The sequence below is a fragment of the Colobus angolensis genome, unplaced genomic scaffold (assembly GCF_000951035.1).
Source record: "Colobus angolensis palliatus isolate OR3802 unplaced genomic scaffold, Cang.pa_1.0 Scaffold2, whole genome shotgun sequence".
Taxonomy (NCBI): domain Eukaryota; kingdom Metazoa; phylum Chordata; class Mammalia; order Primates; family Cercopithecidae; genus Colobus; species Colobus angolensis.
The window spans coordinates 339,834-362,257 of NW_012115154.1; the positions used below are offsets into that span (position 1 = coordinate 339,834).

Sequence of the window (22,424 nt, forward strand, 5' to 3'; positions counted from 1 at the left end):
CTGTTTCACCATATTGGCCAGGCAGGTCTCGAACTCCTGACCTCAAGTGATCCACCTGCCACGGCCTCCCAAAGTGCTGGGATTACAGGCACGAGCCACGATGCCTGGCTGTCAAGGCTCCTAATACCTGTTCTGTTCACTTAATTTGACTGCAGCAGTAATAGAAAGAAATAATACATGTAAACATATTTTGTAAAATAAAGAAAAATGTATACCTAAGGTCTTAAATTATTATTTCTGATCTCTCCCACCCTGGCCACAAAGACTCACACATCTCAATACTCCTAAGTGTTAAGACAAGAGAGATAAAAATAGAGCTTTGCCTGCATGTGTCTATGTGTGTATGTCTGTGTCTTTGTATCTTAAGTTTTTATTTCATTATCTATATCTAGAGAGAAAAAAGAAAAAGGATATTTGAGAGACCTGATGTAGTTCTAGGGCATTATTTACAGGGAGGGGGGAAATCCTGAAAAATACCTTATCCCCTTGGGAGCAGTGACCTAATCAAGATGCATAATTGCCTGTCTTATCTAAATGAAAGCATCATTTGAGAAACAGTAATGGGCCTCAGTGTGGTTTCAATTGCTATATAGTTCTCAATTGCTATTGAGTTCTCATTTGCCATGGAGTTCGGCGGCTGAAGGGTAATTATAATGTTTAACAAATATATTCCCTTTAGGGACCTGATGTTAAAGACACAACATCCCTTTTCTTATCCTACCAGATTACACAGCTCCCGGGACCATTGCTATGTACCTTAAAGGTATGGGCACTTTCTCTCCCTAAGCTTACCTTTCTGCCAGGCAGTCACTAAGAAACACGGTCTCAGAGGGTGGGAGAGAACAAGAAGTCAGGACCTCCAGGTGGGCCTGTCCCTCATCCACATGTAGCTGCCATGAGAGCTCTTGTTGTCCCTCAGGCCTTCCTAATGAACCCCAAGATAGCTTAGGAGAATATGCTCTGTCAATTATTCATCCATGCCAGGTCCCAGGCATCATCTCTGCCTATCCCATTGCACCAAGACAGGAGATTATGAAGATCACAGCAAAGGTGGCGCTCACTAAAAACACAGATCAGATACTCAGTTTCTCTTTAGGACTATGGGGTTACCAAACAGTAAGGGTCCTGTTCTATCCTTTCCTTAGCAAGAATATATCATGACAGGTCTTGCAGTGACCTCTGAGCTGAATGATGTTTCTCCTGACAACAACAAAAAGATAAAAATGGACCTATTTGGAAGGAGAGGCCCCAAACCCCCCCGCAGAGTTGTTGCAGGGTGTCCAGTGCCTCTGTCAACCTCAGAGCTCAGAAGATGGCACAGAGGCCTGTATGCTTGTAGAGAGAGAGAGACAGTGGGTACTGCCCCCTGTATTGGGCTGGCTTTAGCATACCCAGTCCTGCACAGCACCCTGGATAGCCCCTGTCTTGTTCTTCTCCCACCTCAAGTCTACTGAGTGCATTCCGCTTGAAGATGGGGGCCACATCTGCTGAATGCACATTTTATCCCTGGTGGTGGCTTTGTTCTTAACCTGGCATAGGAGCTCACTAAATGTTTGCAGAATGCATGGTAAATGGAGCAAACAGATGAGTAAAATTGATTGTATTACTTCCAGCTGCCTGGCAGTCTGTTTGAAGATACTGGCCTTAACATGGATCATCCTCCGTGCCATCCCCTTCCCCAAGGACTCAGCTGTAATGAGCCCTAGGGGGTGGGTTGCTGCTCTGCTCCAGATGTGAACTCATGGGGTACCTTCCAGGGAAAACTAGGAAGAGCTAGGAGAGAGAGAAGTGTCCCAGGTTGGCAGATGACAATCATGAGGACTGTCCCACTGTGCCAGCCCAGTAACAGAAGCCAGCCTCTTCAAAGGCCCCTGCAGGTCCACGATGCCTTGTGTGCACACTCACTGCTTGGAGAACAGAGCCCACATGTGTTGCACTGTAGGTACCTCGTGAGCTACAGAAAATGATGCATTGATTGATTTGCTTATTGAGTCTTTTATTTATTGTGCCCAGAGTGATGGATGAATTTAGTAAAGAAGGAAGGAGGAAAGGGACTATCAAGTTTGAAGATTAGTACGTCAGCTGCAGAGGCTGGACTGCAACCAGTTATTAGTTTGGAAAATAAGATTCTCCCCACTCCTCACTTTCTCTTTTGCTAAGAGAACTTTTTTTCCAACCCACATTAATATAAGAAAAATTTAAAAATGTGGAGAGTGGGGCAGAAGGAGGAAAGGTTAGAGCAGGAAGAGGGAGTGAGGCCAGAAATTTGTTTAACAGAATCATTTCTGTGCCTCCTTGAACACTTTGATTAAAGCCAGGGGACTAAATCAAAGCCACTGAAAGGAAAAATAAAAAGATGTCTGAGAACAATTTTGTTTGCTGGAATTTTCCCTCCTGTGTTCTATTATGGTGGGGGTGTGGCTGCGTGTGTGTGTGTGTGCACGCGTGCGTGAAGAAAAGTTCTATTTGGCCCTCCTTTGATCTTTCAAAGAAAAGAACATTTGAAAAAGGAAAAGAAGAAGAAAAATTGATACTAATCTTGTTCCCTTTCTTTCCTTCACTTCCATCAGTAACTCAACTGGATCTAAAGTGAGGTATGAATAGCTATTAAGCCCAGGCAATCCACAAATGAAAATCTGCAGCATGTAATAAGAGAGGGTTTCCAAGGCCACTACAGCCACCAGGGATTCTCTTAATCATAGGCCCTCTCCCCTCTCCTGGGCCCACTTAAGTCATGAGACCATTTAGAGGCCTTGATACATGGTCAAGTAAGGCCAAGATGGGAAGAGCAAGATAGAGAGGCCTCCAGTTCATACTTCCATCTTCAGTGGGTTTGCTGTAGAGCCATCTGCAGGGAGGGATACTATTGATGTGGTAGGGCTGCTACAAGCTCAGAGAGGTGGCTTGAGATAGCAATATTCAAATAAGACAAGACCACAAGCACTCATTTCTGGGTTGGGAATTGGTGTGACTAGCCCCCTTGCTCTCCAAGGAGGACCACATGCTTTCTACACCAGTCTCATGCATCTTCAAAACTTCACACAAAATAGTGATAAATCAGGGGCACCCAGATTAAGAAACTGATGCAAATGCTAGAAGTGCAGAGATGGGAGTAAGCTGCAACTTGCACGCTAACTCTGACTGATTGATAGTGACTTCCTATAGTGCTGTGTTAAGAATGACTATGGGGTTGAATTTGCACTTAGTCAGAAAGTATAGTGACCCATTATAACTGATGTCTGCCATAAAGGTTAGAAGAAAGTCCGGTATCACATGCTATGTTTATGCCAAGCTGGTACACTTAAAAGAACACTTGACTTGAAGTCAGACTACAAACCATGACTTTGGGAAAGACATAGATCTTTTCTGAGTCACAGGTGCCCTATCATTAAAAATAATAATAACAGAAAAATTCATGTATGTATATGAGTTTTGCAATTTGTGAAACATGCATGCATGCTACTTCTTTTATTGTAGTAAAATATACATAGCATAAAACTTACCATTTTAGCTATTTTTAAGTGTAAAGTTCAGTGTCATTAAGTACATTCACACTGCTATGTAACCATTACTACCATCTATCTTCAAAACTTTATTTATTTATTCATGTATTTGTTTATGAAATGGAGTCTCACTCTGTCACCCAGGCTGGAGTGCAATGCTGCGATCTCAGCTCACTGCAACCTCTGCCTCCCAGCTTCAAGCGATTCTCCTACCTCAGCCTCCCAAGTAGCTGGGACCACAGGCGTGCGCCACCATGCCTGGCTAATTACTGCATTTTTAGTAGAGATGGGGTTTCACTATGTTGGCCAGGCTGGTCTCGAACTCTTGACCTCAAGTGATCCACCCATCTCAGCCTCCCAAAGTGATGGGATTGCAGGCATGAGCCACTGCACCCAGCCCCCAGAACTATTTTATCTCCCCAAACTGCAACTCTGAATCCATTAAACAACTCCCCATTCTCCCCTTCCCCTAGCCTCTGGCTACCATCATTATACTTCCTATCTCTAGGAGTTTGACAACTCTAGGAACCTCATATGAGCGGAATCATACAGTATTTGTCCTTCTGTATCTGGCTGATTTCACTTAGCATATGTCTTCAAGGTTCATCCATGTTGTAGCACATATCAGCATTTCCTTTCTTTTTAAGGCTGAATAATATTCCATTATATTATATGGATAGACCACATCTGTTTATCCATTCATCTGTTGATGGACATTTGGGTTGCTTCCATCTTTTGGCTTTTGTGAATAATTCTACTATGAATATGGTTGTATATCTGTTTGAGCTCCTGCTTTCAAGTCTTTTGGGCATGACCCAGAAGTGTAACTGCTGGATCATATAGTAATTCTATATTTAGTTTTTTGAGTCACCATTTGTCACCATTTGGCATTGAGGAACCATAGTGCCACCAGTAATACAAATTGAAATTACATTTCAATTAGCAATGCCTGTTTGAAAATCTTTATAGAGAAGTTGAAGGGTCACAAAGAGATAAAGGTTGGAGAAATTCAAGTTGAAGTCATCCAGGTATGGCCTGAGCCTGGCCAGGGGCACATGGCAAATTGCCCTCCCCTCCTGCTGCCTGTGGCTGTCTTGCTCAGCAGAGCACCAGGGTGGAGCAGCAATAGCTTGAATCCATCCCCTTTGTCACTTGCCTGGTGTGGTCCCTGGGCCAGGACCAGTGCTCTAGTGGGGAAGAACATTCTCACTCATCGGCAGCAACGTTTCCCTGGGCAGGGGGATGGCTCAGATGCTGCCCTCTGGAATGCAGACCCCTTTGTGGGAAAGGCAGGGCTGGGTGTGGGGAGGGAACAATGGGGAGGGATGGGCAGACATGGTGGGAGGAAGCCATTCACATTTTGGTTATGACATATTGGTGTCCAGACTTTGTCATACGGAGAAAATGACAGGATATTTGGATAGAAACTCAGCTTTCAAATAATGGGCTAACAAGAAAGAAACTCATTGCCTTTCTTTGTTCCCCAAAGCCCTGGCAGCTAGCAAGATCAGAGCTAGCCTGCCAGAGCACAAAGCTTTAGACTGCTTGTCCTCTCTGCGCTGGGGCAGTGGTTGCATGCCAGCTCACAGCCATTAAGAGGCTGCGCTGCCTGGATGCGGCCCAACCCAGGGCACTGTTGACATCTGAGAGTGGCAGCCAGCTTGACAGACTCTTCCTTTCTCCAAAAAGTCGTCAAGAAGTCACTGGACTTAAAAGAAGGTCATTTAGCCCCCTTTCTGCCTGGACTGGACATTAGTGAAACCATCCCAAATTATCAGGAATTTTCCTTATCACCAAAAATTCCCATTCTGTGGTCTTGCTGAGGGACTGTGGAGAATGACGGTTCCTTTTTCTCACTATGTTTGCAGTTTAGTCCTGTGGTTAAGCTAAGTGGGCTCTGGGATGGGAAAAACCCAGTTTGACTCCCAGGGCTAATACTTCTAGTGTGTGAATTTAGGTGAATTATTACAGTAACTACGTCACTTAATTCTCATATTCTTCATCTGTTACCTGGAGAAAACAAGAACACCTGCCTTATCTCAGTTAATAATATCAGGAGCCTGGCACCTAAAAGCACAATGTAAGCTCTCAGGGTTACCGTCCATGCCAATGGAGATGTCCTCCCTCCCTGGGGAAGACTGCACCAAACCCTCCCTGACAGACATCCGTCCTCATGAATGCCTTCCCTACCAGGGCTCCCAAGAGCTGGATTTGGGCATTTCTGGGATAGCAATGGCTTCTCACCAAATTTGAAGGTCTAGGAAACAAACTTAAGGGCTCATCTCATTGAAGTCTATGTCTGGTTCATTTAACTGCTCCATCAATAAGCTGAGAGAGCTCAGCAGTGAGTCAATCAAAAGCACTAGTGAATAATGGTCCCTTGAGTACACTGGAGAAGGTGTCCCTCCAGGGGTTTCCAGACCCTGCTCCCCCAGTCTTTCCTATGGCCCGTGTGTGTGTGTGTGCACGTGCGCACGCGTGCGCGCTCATGCATGGGGCAAGAGTGATGGTGAGTGGGGTTAGGCTGAAAGTCAGAAAACTGGATTCTAGGCTCACCTCTGTCTTCAGCAAGACCCTCCCCATTTGGGGGCTCAGTTTCCTCATCTCTAAAATAAAAGTTGTACAGTTTCATTTCTGGAATGACTTGTGGTTCAGTGGATCCATGACTCTGGAACTGTGGCTGATGGACAGGAAAACCAGAAAAGAAAAGGAAGGCAATTTTACATGAGGCAGAGGGGAGAAGTGAAGTGCAAATCCAGGGCTCCTGAAACCGAGGGCACAGAAGAGGAGCTTCAGAAAGAGAAGACAGGCATCAGCAAGTAAATCTTTCCTCTGCCAAGTGCTCTTAGATAGAAACCCAGATCCCTGAGGAAATTACTGAAACTCAATTCCTTTGAGAATGTTAAAAAGTGAGCTAGCAAAGCACATTGTGAAGAGGAAATCTGGGTGTCCTGCCTCCTCTGCTTTCACGTCACTAACCACAGGAGATGGGACTCCTTCACCTTCACAGTCCCTGGGGTGCCTTCCTATCTTTCAGGGAGCTTGGGGACTCCTCCAGAGAAACAGTGAGATGAGTTACAAGCCATAAACCTGTCTCAATAGGACTGTCTGGTTACAGGGAGCTCCATATTAAGAGAAATTGGAAGAAATCTGTAATCCAATCATGAAGCTGGGGATGATGGCGAGTTACCTCCTGAAACACACACAGTACATTCAGAGTTCCAGAAAACATTGTGCAGGAGCCAGAGGTGAGAGCCTCCATTCTTTTCTCATTTTCAGGACCAAGAGGGTCTGTCTTTTAGGGTAATAGACCCTGTGCTTTCTGAGTCTTGATTTTCCTACCATTAAAAAAAGAGAGAGGCTGGGCGTGGTGGTTCACGCCTGTAATCCCAGCACTTTGGGAGGCTGAGGCAGGCAGATCACAAGGTCAGGAGTTCGAGACCAGCCTGGCCAACATGGTGAAACCCCATCTCTACTAAAAATACAAAAATTAACCCAGCGGGGGGGCACAATGCCTGTAGTCCCAGCTACTTGGGAGGCTAAGGCAGAAGAATCGCTCGAACTCAGGATGCGGAGGTTGCAGTGAGCCGAGATCGTGCCACTGCACTCCAGCCTGGGCAACAGAGTGAGATTCTGTCCCAATTTAAAAAAAGAGAGAGAGAACTAAATAAGAAGTATTTCTTTCTCTTGGCCACCTCGAAGTAGGGGCTCTTTGGGAAATAAAATGTAACTATTTGGGAAGAAGGGGAATGACTGATGTTGTGGAAAAGAAATTCCAGCAAAGGGCCATTTATAATTTACCCTGGAAAAATTAGTTGAAAGAATAATTGGCATCTGCTGTTGGAATATGATGATGAGAGCTTTAATTTTTTGTTTTTGTTATTTAAAAAAAAAACTTTTTTGAGACAGAGTCTTGCTCTGTTGCCCAGGCTGGAGTGCAGTGGTACAGTCATAGCTCACTGCAGCTTCAAACTCTTGGGATCAAGTGATCCTCCCACCTCAGCCTTCTGAGTAGCTGGAACTACAAGCACTTGCCACCATCCCCAGCTAATTTTTTTTGTTGTTGTTATTTTTGTAGAGACGGGCTCTCACTATGTTGTCCAGGCTAGTCTCAAACTCCTGTGGCTCAAGTGATCCTCCAGCTTCGGTCTCCCAGAGTGCTTGGATTACAGGCACGAGCTACTGTACCTGGCTGGTGAGAGCTTCAAATAAGCTAAGAAAGAGATATCTAAGATTACCTGGAAATGAAACCCTTGCAAAACATGGGTTCTACATGTGGATATAGAGTAACTGCAAGTTGCAAATCATTAACTACATTGGCTATGTTCAAGAAATAGAAGTGAAAATGCTCAGGTGAGTAGTCCCTGGGCTGGGCTGTGGTGGCCACATAGACTCCCTTGCCTAGATCCAGAGACTGCTAAGGACGGTGGCCTAGCAGCTCTGTCATGGACTATGACCAAAGAGGTATTTCCAAAGGATCACCATACACTGAACTCTTCAGGCGTGACAGCAAGTGGGCGGTGTACTACCCTCAAAAAGGATACATACCTGGGGGCGAGGTGGCAGGGAAGGAGGGAGATGCAGAAGGAACTGCTTTGGAGCCTAGAAGAAGAAAGGTGGATGGAGGTATTGGGAAGAAAGGATGAAGGATGCAGGTGAGGAGTGGGGTGGGGAGGAGGGGTGATGAACGCAACACACAAGAAGATGGAGAAACCCGGAAGAATCACGAGTACATAATAACACTAATAATAAGTCCTCCTCTCATGCAGGGGACATCACTAGAGATGACACGGTCCAGAGGAAGGACACATCTGGCTGATACAGCTGACCACAGGTTGGAGCAGTGTGTCTCTGGGGAGCATCCATGAAGACCAACAGAGAACGAGAAGGACAGAGCAGCAAAGGGCACCTGCAGGGATGGAACAGCCACCAGGAGCCAGACGCTTTAACTGAACTGACTTGAGTTGAGCCCTCACAACAGACCCGCAGTGCAGGTACTTATTAGATAAGAGAGCGGAGGACCAGGAAGGCCAAATAGCTAGCCCAGGTTCCCCCAGGTGTCAGCAGTAGAACTTCAATTCTGCTTGTCAAAGCCCTCTCTCTTCCTACTGTGACACTTTTCTCTTAATGCTCCAGGCCTGACGGAGGGCAGAGATCACAGGGGGTGTAGAAAGGAGCTTTCTGTGATGACATAGAAAACACCCACGCACCATGGGGGCAGTCGGCAAGAGAGAAGAATGTCTTGGAAATGGGCTGAACAGCAGGGTGTTGATTGGGGCCAATGTCAATGCCAGGCATGATCAAAGGAGGGGCAGTGTCGCCTCCATAAGAAGGGAGAACGAAGGGCATTTAGAGGGAGTGGAACAGCAGCTTATTTGAGTATTCTATTCTGGTTAGTGTTTTTCACTTAAGTTAACTATTTGATCAACTACTAAGGTGTGAGAGAAAAGAAAAGCAACAAGGAGACATGGGAGGAGAGAGCCGGGTGGGGAGGGATGCGGCTGCACCCACACAAACCCTGGCTCCCTGTTGCTCTCCTTCCTGCCAGCAGCTCCTGGGCCTGCCAGGCATCCAGAGGAGCAGCTGTCTGAGCCTAAGTCCAGCTGGCGGGAACCCCCACTGACCTGGGGACCAGAGGAGGAGGTGGGCTGTGGTTTCTCCTGTCACCCTCTGTCTGCCCAGGTTGACACCTAGAGCGTCTAGGGCGGGGCCCTCAGCTGCCTACACTGCGGCTCACAGCACCTGATGGACACACAGGTGTGGCCCGTCCTGCTGGGCTCAAATACACCTGTTCTGGGCACCATGCCCGTCCCCATCAACAGTCGCAGATGAGGCTGGGGCTGAGGAGAACTGACAAGCAGATGTCTGCTGAGGAGCTGGGTCCCGCCCTGAAGGAAGGCAGCTCAGCGCTCCCAAAGCACATGGTTGCCAGGTGAAATTTGCAGTCACCAGCCGCCAGCCATGTGGTGACACTGGATTTCAGGCGATGACCTTGGGAACCCACATTGCATCTGCAGCGGGTGTCTGCATTCACCTCACATAGCATTCTGAAAATGTTTGCCACTGTCAGCACCACCTGAAGGGGCTTCCCCTGCAGTCCTCTTTTCCATCCACCCTCCCATAATTCAGACAATGCCATTTCTCCATCCTGCTGCACACCTCCGCATTTGAGTTTTCCTGCTTGGATCTGCCTGGCCTGATGTGTCTGGTTACTCAGAACCCAGAGCCTCTCCCAGCCCTTTCACAGGAGTTGAGATAATCCCTAATGCCTCTGCCATTTGACCAAGACAGCTCCTTTCAACTTTCTCTTCCCCTCAGGCAAAATCAGCAGCAGAGACAGGACTAAGCTGAGTGGCCTAAGCCCCTCCTTTGATTCTCAGGCCCCCAGAGCCAACCAGGCGCCAGAAACCTGCTAAGACGCATCACCAGACCCCTTGCTGATATCATAAGCATTTTTCCCCTTCTCAGCAAAACTGACAGGACATGGCTTCCCGGAAAGGAGGTGAGGGGAGGAGTCCCCAAGCCTGGTGAGAACTAAGGGAGAGCTGGTCGATGCCCCTGTTCCTCTGCTGCCACCCCAAGGAGCCTTCCAAGGAGAGCAGACTAATGCCTGCACTGGCTCAGCTAATGGAAGAAGCCAGGGGCTGTATGGAGAGAATGGAAGAGCCCCCAGTGGGCATAACATACACCAAAAAGAGAGGCACCGACCATCTGTGTTGACAGAGAAGGACATCCCTCAGTAGACTTCACCAAAAAGCAGGCACTTCATGTCTGCCCTGAAACCATCACTTTGAACAAAGAGCTCATCAAAGAAAGGGAATTTTTATAGACACCCTATGGAGGAGTGATTTTGATTCCTAATCTATCCATTATGGTCCCCTGAGAAGTAGGTATAAAAAGATGGTATGTGGCTGGGTGTGGTGGCTCCTGCCTATAATCCCAGCACTTTGGGAGGCCGAAGCGGGTGGATCACAAGGTCAGGAGATGGAGACCATCCTGGTTAACACGGTGAAACCCCGTCTCTACTAAAACTACAAAAAATTAGCCGGGCGAGGTGGCAGGCACCTGTAGTCCCAGCTACTCGGGAGGCTGAGGCAGGAGAATGGCATGAACCCAGGAGGCGGAGCTTGCAGTGAGCCAAGATCGTTCCACTGTACTCCAGCCTGTGGAGTACTGGAGATCGCTCCACTGTACTCCAGTCTTATTTTTGAGACTTCATCTCAAAAATAAAGGTATGCAGTGTGGCCCCTGACAGCAGGTTTGAGCTCCCTTGTAAGGAGGACTCCAGCATTTAATGTGGAAGAGGCAAGAGTCAACTTGGGTGTCCTTCCTTCCCAGTCTTAGCTCTGAGTATAGAAAATCTAGGTGCACTCCTCCCAAAGTGCTGTTCTGGTGGGTGGATGCAGAGAGGCTGCCCATCACTGTGTTATCACAGATGCCGCCCTGGATGAGACGCAAGGGAAGTAGAGGCAGCCAGCTGGGGATGGGACTACTGGGAAGCCCACAGGCCTTGCAAGCCAGAGGTGCCATGGTTTCTTGACTTCTTGTGAGAGTTTCTTGACAATGATGTCAGTATCTTTTAGATGTTTGAGCATATTTCTGGACACAGTTCCCTGAATAAAGGTTTGGGATAGAAAATTAATCCTCCCCCTAGGAGTTCATAAAACTGGCACCAAGGGGCCTGATGGCTAAAACTAAAGTCGCAGTGAGCCTGGAAGGGAGGCAGCCACTCGGGAGGGAGCCTTAAACCCGGATGGGGACGGAGACAGTGGCCAGAGATTTTCACAGACGTCCTTGAAAGGGATGAATTAAAGAGAAAGCATCAGGGACAGTAACTCATTTATCAAGGCCCATGGTTGGGTCTCTCTGATCTGCCCCTGCCTCGTGACACACACACACACACACACACACACACACACACACACACTCAGTCTGGGCCACACCCAACCACTGAAGACTGCTTTAATCCATGAAAACACACTGAGAAAAAACTCTGGGGAAACTTGATTGGGAAGGTAAGCCTGATGTGAAAAACTGCAATCATGCATCCAAAGCCAAAAAGACACGATCTTTTGATTATCTGTGCCACCACTCTGATTAATGATTGTTGGCCATTGCCTCTAGATTGACACCTGCATTATTTTTGTCCCAGCCTGGCTTATCTCCTATCAATCAATGCATCACCCACACTCCCAGCAGCTGTACTAAGGTGGCCGGGCACATGAGAATGCTTTGGGAAAGATTTATGTCACATGACATGTCAGGTGCCACTGCATTAAGGCTGCAGGATGAGGTATTGAACAAAGGTATCACCCCTTCCAGCAATGAGCTTCAATTTTCTAATCCAAAAGAAGCAGAAACAAATGGCTAAAACCAAGTCAGAGATGATAACCTTGAGTGGCTCTGCTGTTTTGATGTTTAATTTTTCCCAGAATAAACTGTATAGCATTCAGTATCACTACATGGATCACACATGTGGTGTGGCCTGGGCCCTGTTTACTCAAGCAGTTTCTTCTTCATTGAAGGGGTCCCTCCTGTTCCCTTAGGATTTGTGGATGACAGTCCTCTGAAGGAGGTCAGGTGGACCCATGCAGATCCTTCCTCCCAGTGGCATCAGCTTAGCTACTGCACCACAGCCTTCAAGCAGGAGTGGAAGCCCTTACACCAAGCAACATGTCCTCTCTATCTTCATTACCTCCAAGGTCAGATGTTACTCACCCTCTCCCATACCTCACACACTGGAAACCAGCATGATGCATTAGCGAGATGAAGCCTTTTAGAATCAAACCCACAAAGGTTCAAATCTCCAGCACCTAGTAGTGTCTGATATAAAATAGGTACTGCATAAATATCAACAAAAGAAATTCTGGCTCTGTCACTCACCAACAGTATAATTTTGTGCAACATCTAGAAGCCTCAACTTTCTCACCAATAAATAGGGAAAGTTGGGAGGCTTACAGAAGATAATCTTTGTCTGTGGGTTCAGCAGAGGGCCTGGCATGGAGAGCAGGGAAGTGCCTCAAAAATTGGCATTTCTCCAGCATTTGTTAACAAAAACATAAAATAATTTAATGCAATGCCAACTATATAATGCCAAACATTTATTGAGTACTTACTTTGTGCCAGGCACTTTTCTGAGGGCTTACCATCAATTATCCCTTTTAATCTTCAAAATACTATGTGGTTGGTAAATATCATTATTCCTGTTTTGCATGGGCACTAATTCCAAGCTTTGAGATGGCCAGGGCATTATGTGGTCAGGCAGCAGAAATAATGATAAAACCAGGAGAGCAGGCAAGACAAGCCCTGGCTGCCCATGAGTCTCTGGGTGAACTTCATTGCTAAGTTCACCTTTAGCCCCAGCAACCAGGGACTCCAAGTACACCTTTTCCCAGAGGACCCAGTCTTACAATGTTCTCTCCAAGGTCTGGAGAAGTCAAGAGGAAGGGAAGGAAAAGGACAGACTTCCAGGCCTTAGTGCCTCCCGATTGGTGCCAGGCCTCCGTAGTTCTGGATGTGCATACAGTTAGTGAAACCAGCAGAGTGGCAGCAGGAAAGGTTAGATTTTGTGTGTCTGGCCATCAGCTCCTCACATTTTTCTGGCTTGTCTTATTTTCCACTGGAAATCCAGATCCCATCAATGCTCTAAAGCTGGGGAACCTACTGAAGTCACCATATTCAAACTGTAAAACAAATACGCTCTAAACCGCTGGGCCTTTGTTGGGGGAAAACAGCTCTTGGATGGTTTGGCTACTAATTTTCAGCTTTTTAGCAGTGACTTTAAATGGTGAGGTGCCCATGGAAATGCAGCGGTGGAGGAGAAGCAATCTAGTGACAACAAAAGAGAGGAATCTGGGAGAATGGGAAACTTTCATCAGAGATAAGAAATCTTACTGCCCTTATTAGGTTTTCTGTTCTATCAGGGAGGTCTCCTGGCTTTAATAAAATCTCATTTTCCCTTTAAACTCTCCCATGTTGTGGGGCCTTGTATTTAATGGGAATATAAGAGAGATTCCAACCTGAGGCTCAGGTGGCCAGGGGCTCCCCACCCTCCAGTCCAGCAGCTGGGATTGATTGCAGAACTGCCAGTCCAGCAACACACAAGTTGATGCACATCAGAGAGTAATCATGAGCCATTTGACGCTGACCTGGGCCAAGTGAAGATGGCAGCTTGGCTCCCGTTCATTCCCGTTTGGACAGAGAAGCTCATCCTCGTCTTTATTAAAAGTGGACCAAAGGAGTAAGTGATGAGTCACAATATGTGATTGATTAGGGACATCTGCATTTGAAAGCCTCCGTGGCCTTCATCCACGCCTAACTCCTTACGGTTCCCATTAGCACCAGGAGATTGTGTTCATTAGGAGCCGCTGATGTTGATAAATTCATCTCTCCTGTCACATACAATTCTATCCAGGGTCTGGCTCTCAGTTCTGAGGGGTTGATCCACCTTGCCTTAATACCATACGACAGGCTCCTTCACAAAACAAGCAGGGTGTCAAAGCCTAGCTGTTGGGAGATGCCAGGCCTACACCAGCAAAAGGCTGGAGGGAAGGTAAGAGTGAGCAGCTGGTAATTAGAAGCTACTGGTGGATATCAAAATGCATCCATCAGACGTCTTCAGACAGGAACACACACAGAGTATCTGTGGGTCCCAGGAGCTGGTGTAGGTTCTGGGCTATTATTCCATGATTGCCAAAGAGTCACCACTTGTTGAACCCTCGAATCCTAATCACAGTTTCTAGCTCTACCAAACTCCTGTTTTGCCAGCTTTGCCCCCAAGACAAACAGAAAAGTCAAGACTAGCAATATGAATCAGTGTGAGGCATTTGTACCAACAGAGAGCATATAATTTTTATCTAGCAATTTCACTAGCAACTCCAACAAACTCAGTCTTAAAGCCAGAAAAGCATTCCAGCTTTCTACAGAGAAAATGTATGTGAGGGGTAAGACATCCAGAGTCAGTTACAACCACCCTGTCTGCTGTGGGACAAGCTCAGTGTGGGTCCTTCTCAAGGTGTCAGAGGTCTGATGGACAAGGTGCACAAGTCTGTGTGTGAGAAGACCAAGAAAGGCGAGGCTATCCCCGCCCTCCCCATTCTCATCCTGGGTATCCCAAGCTCATGTTAGCAAGGCCTCTGAGGCTGATGTCCTTATTTTATCTACATGCCTTTTTCCAAGACAGACACTTTAGCTGGGATTTTGAGTCCTGCTAGTAGAGGCTTGTCCTACTAGTAGAGGCTTGGGCAGGGCCAGAGCAGGAAAGAAACCTAGTCGGGCAGAGGCTGGTTGGGCTTTCCAGGCCCACGTGGCCAGTGCTTACACATCTTCCATGTCATCTTGGTCCTTCCCCTTAACTCCACCCCACCCAGCCCTCAGAAGGATTTGGGACATCATGAAATTCACACAGACATCTTCCTTAGGATCCAGAAACCCGGTTGTCCCCCAAGAGGTAGAAAAGGCTCAAGAATAATGCCACATGGACTGGGCTCCTCAGCCCCAATTCCACTCATCAAAAGCAAATAGCATGTGCACGTTCTGTGTGTGGCACTGGAGACCCAAAGACAAATTGTTGTTGTTCCTGCCCTAAAGGGTCTCATGCAGAACTCAGTAAGAAAGACAGGCAGTTGATTAAATAACCACAGCTCAATGTGATCTGTGCCAACATGGACATGCTAGAGGACCCAGTAGCAGTCCAGGAAAGGGAGTGATTCTGTCTACCTGGGGAAGAGGAGGATAGGAAGGACAGATCAAAAAAGGTTTACTGGAAGAGGTGACATCTGAGCTGAGAAAGAGCTCCTAGAGCAGTCAAAATGGTGGGGAAGACACTGTAGGCAGAGCAACATGTGTTCAGTCAGCGGGGCGGGAAACAGCATGGCGTGTGGGGGAACTAAGCACAAGTGGGGACTGCCAGCATGAAGAATTAAGTGAGAGACAGCTTATGTGGAATTCAGAAAGGAAAAAGGCAAAAAGGAGCCAAGGAGAGCAGGGAGCAATATTTCCTTCCAGTCCAGCCAGTCCCTTATGTGAACAGAAAACAGCAGACAGTAGGGTTTGAGTCCCAGTGCCATTGGCATGACCTTAGACCAACGCCTTCACCTCAGGGGACTCAGCTTCTCCATCTGCAAATTTGAAACAGCCCCACCTGTAGCATCTGCCCCATGGTGTTGCTGTCAGAATAAAATTTCAATAAGGTTCTCGAAGCATTGCTCCTCTGAAGACTGTGGAGAGCTGTGGCGATGTGAAAAGGTCTCAGCAATCATTACCAGAGATCCCAGCATTGGCCCAGGGACTGTACCAACTTTGCCGAAAGTCCTTGGAGTTCATACACTAAGGGGAAAGCATCTATTGCTCCATAAGGTGAAGGATCCCCAGCCAAGGATATAGGGGAGGGAGGAAGAAATCCGTGTCTCTACCACTCCTCCATGGAGGAGCAAGATGCTGGGGTCTCTCTACCCACTGCATCCTGATTGAGTATCTGTTTCTCCTCATTTACACTTGACTCAGCTCTCCAAATACCTTCCTTTAAATGATTTTTTTTTTAAAGGCCTTTCAAACTCAGCAACTATAAACAGTGATGTTAGGCAGGCACTTTCAGCAAGAGGCAACCATAAGGAAATAAAATTGCTGCTGTTAAATCTCCGCTCCCAGGAAGCGATTTGCTTAGCAATAACCATTTCTCAGGAGCCCTGATCAATCACTGTTTGGGCAGGAGAGAAGGCCTTTCCAGGTCTCCTGATTTCTCTGCCCTGCAGTGGAGGCAGCGCCCACCACCTTTAATTTCATGCAGCAGGCCCTGATGGTGGCTTTGGCCTGGATTTGGACCCAGAAGAAATTGTCCCTGTGACTGTCCTAGAAAGGACACGAGGCAGCCATAACTCCTACCTGGTCCCACCTGCACCCAGTCCTCCTCGATCCTCTCTGTCTTCCCAGGTCAACCTTGGATGCCAGGCAGGGTTAATCCTCTCTGCTTTTAGCAGGAGGAGCCAAATCCTGCCTATGGCAATGTTTGCTTATGGAGAAACTTATCTTCCTGCATTGCTCTCTCTTCATCAAATGTGAACACCAGCAAAAACTCCTTTCCCAGGCTCGTGAAATGTGTAAAAACAAAATACAGAAAAAGAAATCCTACACTAGATTCCCCAGATGTTTTCTATGAGGCAATTGGATCTCTCTCTCTCTCTCTCTCTCTCTCTCTCTCTCTCTGCTAGAAAAGGCTATTTAGGAAAAGCCAGAGAATATGAGATGCTTGTGTTATGAAATATCAGCCCAGCAGCCTTGTTTTCTGGGACCCAGTTGGAAAAAACCCAGGTTCCCAAATAAATAAGTCCTCTCCTTTTCCTAGCAAAAATTGCTTTAAATGATTTCAATAGTAAAGATCATTTTTCCAAGTTAAATGACCTTTGCCTCCTTTTTATAACCTCCCCTAGAATGGCCTGTACAGAATGTGTTTCCCTGATAAGCCCAGAGCTTTTCCAGACACAGTCTTCTACAAACTCAAAAGAAAGAAAGAAAACAAACAAAAAAAAAGAAAACAAAGGAGAGAGCTGGAAGGATCAACTCCTCTGTGCAGTAGGAAAACTGAGGTGCAAGATGTGACATCCTCTCCCATCTCTGTGGTACCCACACATCTGATTGGGCAGCACAGAAGATGGGGTACCACAGCCTCTCCTTCTACAACATCCCTCATGGGTCCATAGGAGCCCCCTCCCCACCTTTCTGCTTGGAGAGACCATTTGATTTCCTTGTGCCCCTCAGTGGCCACCAGTACCAACTCAGTAGCTAGGTTCTGCTGCCCACTTGCAAATCCTTTGCTCTCCAGAAGATACATGTGAGCAGGAAACTATGGCCCAGGGTAACGACTGAAATGCAGAGACCTGGGGCTGAGGAGAGGAAAGAGCCAGGATAGATGACAGGGGAGAGTGCTGTTTCTCACAGCACAGCCTGGCACAAGAGAAAAGAACGGCAACACACACCCACGTTCTATGGGAGGCCACAAGCTGAACCTGTGTTGTGGGAGAGGCAATGGATGGGGCTTTCAGGAGCAATCCTCCAACTTCTGCTGACATAGCACTGTTCCCCCAGATATTGGGAGTGAGGGTAGGAAGAGCACCATAGAGGTTCCATCACCCACCCCACCCGACCATCACACGCTCCTGGTGAAACCATCTATGCTATTCCCCAATTATCTTGTTTCTGTGAGAAACACGTATGTTATTCTCAAGAGTCCTGACAGTACCTGGAAGGGAACACTAGCCATGGCAGCTTGGCATTTCATGCTGCAGAAGTGATTATTGCTCTGTGGGCCAGTGGTCTAGTGTTCTCAAGTCGTGGAAAGAGTGATTCCTCCCATTGAAAACTTAAGACGTGCTTTAGAGAAAAGAGTAGGAGTATTTAATTCAGAGCTCCAGCTTCTCACCACCCCTGGCACATGGCTGGCATATGGTATGTCCTGGGTGATTATTTCTTGAGTCATTGGTTGATGCCAAAGTTCTCTACTAGGCAACAATCCCTAAAGATTAGAAAGGCTTAAAGCAAGCTGTGTCCTGGGTTGTCCCCTCTCCCCTAGCATGTCATAGTTCTGAGGACTCTGTCTGTCCCTAAAGTGTTCTTATGAGCTCCTTATTCCCTAAAAATACTAGACATTCCAAGAAGTTTCACGGATAGCAGCCAAGGCAGATGATTAACTTCCTCCAGTTATTTCACCTGGGTCTGCGATCTCTCCTATGCAAAATGAGGTTCAAAGAAAGAGAATGAGAATGAGAATGATTATTCAAAAGTCCCTTCCACCTCTGATATTCTTTGAGCTGCTAAGATTTGAAATTTCACTCAATGGTATCAGGAGGTTCTGCTAGTTGAGATTTAGTCTACTTTAAACCAATGACAGCCAAGACAATTCTGAAATGGGCATTAGATCTGTTTTTTTTTTTTTTTTTTTTTTGAAATGGAGTCTCACTCTTTGTTGCCCAAGCTGGAGTGCAATGGCGCAATCTTGGCTCACTGCAACCTCTGGCTCCTGGGCTCAAGCGATTCTCCTGCCTCAGCCTCCTGAGTAGCTGGGATTATAAGCGCACACCACCATGCCCATCTAATTTTTGTGGATACAGGGTTTCACCGTGTTGGCCAGGCTGGTCTTGAACTCCTAACTTCAGGTGATCCGCCCACCTCAGCCTCTCAAAGTGCTGGAATTACAGGCATGAGCCACCGCACTCAGCCAGATCTTTTATTTATAACAGATGGCATAACATTTGGTACAAAATTCCCCATGATCAGAGATATTCAAGTGGAGGCGGGACAAGTGGCTTGGTTGTTGTGTGTGGGCAACGGTGGGTGTGTATTATGGGAGTTGGTACGTTAGCATCCAAAGGGTGATTACACCAGGCAGTGTCTCATGTCCTTCCTCATATGGGAGCCTAACATGCAAGGGAGAACCAGGACTAGGTTGATATGACCTGGCTTTTACAAAACCCCTGGAGGAGGGAAAGAAAGGGAGGCAGTGTGTCAAAGCCTTGTCTGAGAAGCATTCCTTTCTCCAAAGCACCTGAGGCTCTGTCTTACAGATCCACATGGACCTTGCATACCTCCATGGAAGCCTTTGCTCCCTGTATTGTGATCTATTTACAAGTACCTCCCACGTCAGACTGTGGACTACTTAAGAACAGGGCTGTGCTTCTACTCTTTGATGTATAATGTACTCTGAGCAACCAGCATAGTGGCAAGAGCATCATCAACATCAGTCAAATGTTGAAGGAAAGAGTAAAAGAATGAACGAAGAAATAATCTTGTTCAAGGTTGCAAGCCACCAGTGACAGAGCCAATCTTAAACCAAGGCTTTCAGAATCTCACACTATAGCTCTCCACAGTCACTCTGCAAATTTCAAAAACAATGAAAGGATAACATCCAAACTACTACCCTTTTTGGTGTACACACTGTCTCTAGATTTCAAGGCCTTTGCAGTAGGGACCAGTTACTTAATTCTTGTTTGGCCTTTACTAGTCAAAGGTATGTTCTTGGGCTTCATATGTTTTTGGACTTGCCACCACTGTCACCCCTCACCGCCCCTGCACCTCATAATATAACAGTGGCTTAATACAACAGAGGCAGGGCTCACCACATTTTATAATGGTGTTGGCTTATTTATGGCTTGAGAATTGCTTGAGATGCTGAAACTGGCCCCATATGGGATTCTAGGAGTAGAAGCAGCCCCTCCCCTTGGGGCTTCCAGGAACTACAGATAACTTTTTTAACGAATCAAAATACCAAAGAAATAACCCTCCCAACAGTTGTTATCCATTGCTCAACTCCCTGTAGAGAGCAGCCTGTGGAATTTGCAGCATTGTGATCATGTGCAAAGGGCAGCAACAGGCCCTGGTGGTGATAACAAGGAGGCATATTTATCTAACATTTCTCCCCCAGGGAGCCTGTTTTTCCTCCACTGCAGTACTGTGGCCCTCTTGGCTCACCCTGCTTGGTCCCTGACATGGCTGTGGAAGCAGATGGGTGGAATCAGAGAACCCGCCCAGACAGAAGGACCAAGGCACTGAGGGAGAAGATAATATAACGTGGCCTTTCATCTCCTGGGGTGTTCCTAAAGTAGGGAAGATTGCCATTCTCAAATAATTTCATAATCCTGATTTAAACTTGCCAACATTCCAGGAACCCAGAAAATAGACAGCAGTCCTCCATGGGGAGGCAGAAAAAGAGACAGGACAGATTTAAAGTATCAGGAGCAGGGCCTCGTGGGAGTTCAGATTGTGCTTGGCAAAGTCAAAACAGATGACACTTTAGAGCAGTAGTTTCCAAACCCTATCACCCAAAGAACTTGCTAAAGCACCGATTGCTGGTCCCCAACTCAGAGCACCTGCCTCAGTAACTCTGGGTCTATGTCTATCATATTCTCAGGTGATACTGGTCCAAGAGCCATGCCTTAGGGGGAAATAGCATTAACACCAACTCCAGTAAATTAGGCAAGATACCAGGAAGAACTTCCCACTGCCAAGGTTAAACACAAGAATAAGATCAGGTTACAAAAGACAGTTGTGGAAATCTCCTGAGTTAGAGACTCATGTTTCTGAAACGGATCTGAATCTGTTCTACTTAGCTACAAGGTAATTTTATCTACCACGGACTATAATCAGTTTCAATACAAGATTATAGAGCATCTCCAGGATCCCAAGCACTCTGCTGGGCACTGTTATCTGCAATAGGCAGCACTGGCAAATTGAGGACTGGTTGGTTTGGTTGTATCCTTGTTATAGATGGGGAAACTGAGGCTCAGAGATTCCTGCAAGGTCTGACAGCTGACATGAGGCAGAGACAGGATTCAAACTCACATCTCCAGTCTGATCTTGTCCCTTCTAGATACGAGGTAGGGAGCAGAGATGCACAGAACAGTATTTTCCTAAATTGTATACTTGAGACAGTGTCCTACAAGGTATAAAAAAGAAGAGATTCAAAATGTCAAACGGTCAAATAAGTTTGAAGAAAACAAATGCAGCTGAAAAAATCTTCTAGACTTCTCAGGTGTTTTAATTTACTTAAGTGTGCAGTGAATCTCTAAGAGGAGGCTATGTAGCATTTCTCAAATTTGACCAGATAATCTTTTATTGAAAAACATCTATTTAAATTTCAAGCGACATTCCAGTTGCGAGGAACACGGTCTGGAAACATCTGGCATGGATATTAATAAGGCAAAGAATTTATACCCCTAGTTCTACTTCACATACACTCACACATTTGGGATGAATGCGGAGCGGATATCTGGTGTGATTCAAATCAGATTGGAACAGAGGACTTTCCAAGATCCTGCAACATTTGCCCAGGGCCGAGGCTTTAATGGAGAGCACCAGGAGCCTTGAGCAGGGTCCAGACACAGCCAGGTGCCACAGGGCCCAGTGGGCACCCCCTGCAGCCCACAATCCCTCCAGGGCAGGAGCCAGAGGCATCTGGTTGTCATCTGTGCACCCCCGCAGGCTTCCTGACGTGAGAGACGATTCCCACCAGAACTGTTAGTCATTCCAGTTTCTCTCAATCAATTATTCACACTCCTGTTTGCTTGCTTTGAGAGAGAGGAGGGGGAAAAAAGCACAGAAAAAGCCACAGGGGATGATACAATACAAGGGAGAGGGGAGAAAAGAAAGCTGGGGGACTTTTCTGGGTTGGGTATAGGGTAGACCACTAGATGTGCTTTCTAATAGGTCACGTGCCTTTGTCCTCTTGGACAAAGCATACAGGCTGAGGATGTCTCCTTCTTTCCCTGAAGCCCAGAGAAGAGGAAGTGGGAAGAGGGTTAAGAGCACAGCCAATTGCAGGAGTCAGAAAGACGCATTCCAGGCTCCAGTATGAGCCCTTCATGGTTGTTTGCCTTGCCTGCTTGGATAATATTTGACCAGCTGAGGGGTGCAGGGTAGACACAAGAATCACAGCCCCTGCTGCTGCTGGCTTCAGGCTCTCATGCAGCCTACTCAAATCTCAGTTTCTTCCTTGGTAAAATGAGGATGGCTGTTCAAGCTCACTGGAAGGGATTCAAATGAGAACCAAATATGAGGTTCCCGTGGCAGGGACCTCAAACCTCCACCAGCCTTTTTACACAGTCAATTTTAACGAAAGGATCAAGATTTTTAAATTGTCATGTGTGGCATTTTGCAAATGGAGATTGCTACATCATCAACTCGTTAATAACAGAGAGTATTGGCACTGGCATGGTCTGCAATAATTGTTATCGCTATCAAAATGATCAGCAATGATACACTGTCCTTTGTATTCAAAGACAATGCTACTAACACAGTGTAACAAGTGCTTATTTTCCATTGCCCAATTATATATTGTCTATATATTGAGCTACCAATGCATTTGAGAGAGTATTTGCAGTATGTGTGAGTGTATATATATGTGTGGGTGTGCATGTGTATATTTATATATAC

The 22,424-nt window shown here is 46.6% G+C and overlaps 1 protein-coding gene across 2 annotated transcripts in view; it reads right to left on the reverse strand.

The window, feature by feature from the left end:
* PLXNA4 (plexin A4) overlaps positions 1-22,424 on the reverse strand; it is a 516,386-nt gene that overhangs the window by 237,804 nt on the left and 256,158 nt on the right. The window lies entirely within an intron of this gene.